This window comes from Musa acuminata, unplaced genomic scaffold (assembly GCF_036884655.1).
Source record: "Musa acuminata AAA Group cultivar baxijiao unplaced genomic scaffold, Cavendish_Baxijiao_AAA HiC_scaffold_1126, whole genome shotgun sequence".
Lineage (NCBI taxonomy): Eukaryota > Viridiplantae > Streptophyta > Magnoliopsida > Zingiberales > Musaceae > Musa > Musa acuminata.
This window is the reverse complement of record NW_027021339.1, coordinates 980,633-985,632: the sequence shown is the minus strand read 5'-3', so window position 1 is coordinate 985,632 and position 5,000 is coordinate 980,633.

Here is a 5,000-nt window from a genome sequence, read left to right as displayed (position 1 = left end):
CCACCCGGGGGGTTCCAGGGTGCTGAGATGGCTGACGTTTTGCTCCGCTCACGACGGTCGCCGCGGCACGCAAGAACAGGCCAAAAACTGGCCAAAACAGCCCAAAAACGGGCCAAAACTGGCCATTTTTTGCTGCGCGAGCGAGCGGAGAGCGGCGAACAGCGAGCGAAGCGCGAGGCAGCACCGTCCCTGCTATACGAAAGCCCCATCCAGCCCTGTGCCACCCGGGGGGTTCCAGGGTGCTGAGATGGCTGACATTTTGCTCCGCTCACGACGGTCACCGCGCCACACAAGAACAGCCCAAAAACAGGCCAAAACAGCCCAAAAACGGGCCAAAACTGGCCATTTTTGGCTGCGCGAGCGAGCGGCGAGCGGCGAACAGCGAGCGAAGCGAGAGGCAGCACCGTCCCTGCTATACGAAAGCCCCATCCAGCCCTGTGCCACCCGGGGGGTTCCAGGGTGCTGAGATGGCTGACGTTTTGCTCCGCTCACGACGGTCACCGCACCACGCAAGAACAGGCCAAAAACTGGCCAAAACAGCCCAAAAACGGGCCAAAACTGGCCATTTTTGGCTGCGCGAGCGAGCGGCGAGCGGCGAACAGCGAGCGAAGCGAGAGGCAGCACCGTCCCTGCTATACGAAAGCCCCATCCAGCCCTGTGCCACCCGGGGGGTTCCAGGGTGCTGAGATGGCTGACGTTTTGCTCCGCTCTCGACGGTCACCGCGCAATGCAAGAACAGGCCAAAAACTGGCCAAAACGGCCCAAAAACGGGCCAAAACTGGCCATTTTTGGCTGCGCGAGCGGCGAGCGGCGGACAGCGAGCGAAGCGAGAGGCAGCACCGTCCCTGCTATACGAAAGCCCCATCCAGCCCTGTGCCACCCGGGGGGTTCCAGGGTGATGAGATGGCTGACGTTTTGCTCCGCTCTCGACGGTCACCGCGCAATGCAAGAACAGGCCAAAAACTGGCCAAAACGGCCCAAAAACGGGCCAAAACTGGCCATTTTTGGCTGCGCGAGCGAGCGGCGAGCGGCGGACAGCGAGCGAAGCGAGAGGCAGCACCGTCCCTGCTATACGAAAGCCCCATCCAGCCCTGTGCCACCCGGGGGGTTCCAGGGTGCTGAGATGGCTGACGTTTTGCTCCGCTCTCGACGGTCACCGCGCAATGCAAGAACAGGCCAAAAACTGGCCAAAACGGCCCAAAAACGGGCCAAAACTGGCCATTTTTGGCTGCACGAGCGAGCGGCGAGCGGCGGACAGCGAGCGAAGCGAGAGGCAGCACCGTCCCTGCTATACGAAAGCCCCATCCAGCCCTGTGCCACCCGGGGGGTTCCAGGGTGCTGAGATGGCTGACGTTTTGCTCCGCTCTCGACGGTCACCGCGCAATGCAAGAACAGGCCAAAAACTGGCCAAAACGGCCCAAAAACGGGCCAAAACTGGCCATTTTTGGCTGCACGAGCGAGCGGCGAGCGGCGGACAGCGAGCGAAGCGAGAGGCAGCACCGTCCCTGCTATACGAAAGCCCCATCCAGCCCTGTGCCACCCGGGGGGTTCCAGGGTGCTGAGATGGCTGACGTTTTGCTCCGCTCTCGACGGTCACCGCGCAATGCAAGAACAGGCCAAAAACTGGCCAAAACGGCCCAAAAACGGGCCAAAACTGGCCATTTTTGGCTGCACGAGCGAGCGGCGAGCGGCGGACAGCGAGCGAAGCGAGAGGCAGCACCGTCCCTGCTATACGAAAGCCCCATCCAGCCCTGTGCCACCCGGGGGGTTCCAGGGTGCTGAGATGGCTGACGTTTTGCTCCGCTCTCGACGGTCACCGCGCAATGCAAGAACAGGCCAAAAACTGGCCAAAACGGCCCAAAAACGGGCCAAAACTGGCCATTTTTGGCTGCGCGAGCGAGCGGCGAGCGGCGGACAGCGAGCGAAGCGAGAGGCAGCACCGTCCCTGCTATACGAAAGCCCCATCCAGCCCTGTGCCACCCGGGGGGTTCCAGGGTGCTGAGATGGCTGACGTTTTGCTCCGCTCTCGACGGTCACCGCGCAATGCAAGAACAGGCCAAAAACTGGCCAAAACGGCCCAAAAACGGGCCAAAACTGGCCATTTTTGGCTGCACGAGCGAGCGGCGAGCGGCGGACAGCGAGCGAAGCGAGAGGCAGCACCGTCCCTGCTATACGAAAGCCCCATCCAGCCCTGTGCCACCCGGGGGGTTCCAGGGTGCTGAGATGGCTGACGTTTTGCTCCGCTCTCGACGGTCACCGCGCAATGCAAGAACAGGCCAAAAACTGGCCAAAACGGCCCAAAAACGGGCCAAAACTGGCCATTTTTGGCTGCACGAGCGAGCGGCGAGCGGCGGACAGCGAGCGAAGCGAGAGGCAGCACCGTCCCTGCTATACGAAAGCCCCATCCAGCCCTGTGCCACCCGGGGGGTTCCAGGGTGCTGAGATGGCTGACGTTTTGCTCCGCTCTCGACGGTCACCGCGCAATGCAAGAACAGGCCAAAAACTGGCCAAAACGGCCCAAAAACGGGCCAAAACTGGCCATTTTTGGCTGCACGAGCGAGCGGCGAGCGGCGGACAGCGAGCGAAGCGAGAGGCAGCACCGTCCCTGCTATACGAAAGCCCCATCCAGCCCTGTGCCACCCGGGGGGTTCCAGGGTGCTGAGATGGCTGACGTTTTGCTCCGCTCTCGACGGTCACCGCGCAATGCAAGAACAGGCCAAAAACTGGCCAAAACGGCCCAAAAACGGGCCAAAACTGGCCATTTTTGGCTGCGCGAGCGAGCGGCGAGCGGCGGACAGCGAGCGAAGCGAGAGGCAGCACCGTCCCTGCTATACGAAAGCCCCATCCAGCCCTGTGCCACCCGGGGGGTTCCAGGGTGCTGAGATGGCTGACGTTTTGCTCCGCTCTCGACGGTCACCGCGCAATGCAAGAACAGGCCAAAAACTGGCCAAAACGGCCCAAAAACGGGCCAAAACTGGCCATTTTTGGCTGCACGAGCGAGCGGCGAGCGGCGGACAGCGAGCGAAGCGAGAGGCAGCACCGTCCCTGCTATACGAAAGCCCCATCCAGCCCTGTGCCACCCGGGGGGTTCCAGGGTGCTGAGATGGCTGACGTTTTGCTCCGCTCTCGACGGTCACCGCGCAATGCAAGAACAGGCCAAAAACTGGCCAAAACGGCCCAAAAACGGGCCAAAACTGGCCATTTTTGGCTGCACGAGCGAGCGGCGAGCGGCGGACAGCGAGCGAAGCGAGAGGCAGCACCGTCCCTGCTATACGAAAGCCCCATCCAGCCCTGTGCCACCCGGGGGGTTCCAGGGTGCTGAGATGGCTGACGTTTTGCTCCGCTCTCGACGGTCACCGCGCAATGCAAGAACAGGCCAAAAACTGGCCAAAACGGCCCAAAAACGGGCCAAAACTGGCCATTTTTGGCTGCACGAGCGAGCGGCGAGCGGCGGACAGCGAGCGAAGCGAGAGGCAGCACCGTCCCTGCTATACGAAAGCCCCATCCAGCCCTGTGCCACCCGGGGGGTTCCAGGGTGCTGAGATGGCTGACGTTTTGCTCCGCTCTCGACGGTCACCGCGCAATGCAAGAACAGGCCAAAAACTGGCCAAAACGGCCCAAAAACGGGCCAAAACTGGCCATTTTTGGCTGCACGAGCGAGCGGCGAGCGGCGGACAGCGAGCGAAGCGAGAGGCAGCACCGTCCCTGCTATACGAAAGCCCCATCCAGCCCTGTGCCACCCGGGGGGTTCCAGGGTGCTGAGATGGCTGACGTTTTGCTCCGCTCTCGACGGTCACCGCGCAATGCAAGAACAGGCCAAAAACTGGCCAAAACGGCCCAAAAACGGGCCAAAACTGGCCATTTTTGGCTGCACGAGCGAGCGGCGAGCGGCGGACAGCGAGCGAAGCGAGAGGCAGCACCGTCCCTGCTATACGAAAGCCCCATCCAGCCCTGTGCCACCCGGGGGGTTCCAGGGTGCTGAGATGGCTGACGTTTTGCTCCGCTCTCGACGGTCACCGCGCAATGCAAGAACAGGCCAAAAACTGGCCAAAACGGCCCAAAAACGGGCCAAAACTGGCCATTTTTGGCTGCACGAGCGAGCGGCGAGCGGCGGACAGCGAGCGAAGCGAGAGGCAGCACCGTCCCTGCTATACGAAAGCCCCATCCAGCCCTGTGCCACCCGGGGGGTTCCAGGGTGCTGAGATGGCTGACGTTTTGCTCCGCTCTCGACGGTCACCGCGCAATGCAAGAACAGGCCAAAAACTGGCCAAAACGGCCCAAAAACGGGCCAAAACTGGCCATTTTTGGCTGCACGAGCGAGCGGCGAGCGGCGGACAGCGAGCGAAGCGAGAGGCAGCACCGTCCCTGCTATACGAAAGCCCCATCCAGCCCTGTGCCACCCGGGGGGTTCCAGGGTGCTGAGATGGCTGACGTTTTGCTCCGCTCTCGACGGTCACCGCGCAATGCAAGAACAGGCCAAAAACTGGCCAAAACGGCCCAAAAACGGGCCAAAACTGGCCATTTTTGGCTGCACGAGCGAGCGGCGAGCGGCGGACAGCGAGCGAAGCGAGAGGCAGCACCGTCCCTGCTATACGAAAGCCCCATCCAGCCCTGTGCCACCCGGGGGGTTCCAGGGTGCTGAGATGGCTGACGTTTTGCTCCGCTCTCGACGGTCACCGCGCAATGCAAGAACAGGCCAAAAACTGGCCAAAACGGCCCAAAAACGGGCCAAAACTGGCCATTTTTGGCTGCGCGAGCGAGCGGCGAGCGGCGGACAGCGAGCGAAGCGAGAGGCAGCACCGTCCCTGCTATATACGAAAGCCCCATCCAGCCCTGTGCCACCCGGGGGGTTCCAGGGTGCTGAGATGGCTGACGTTTTGCTCCGCTCACGACGGTCACCGCACCACGCAAGAACGGACCATAAACAGGCCAAAACAGCCCAAAAACGGGCCAAAACTGGTCATTTTTGGCTGCGCGAGCGAGCGGCGAGCGGCGAACAG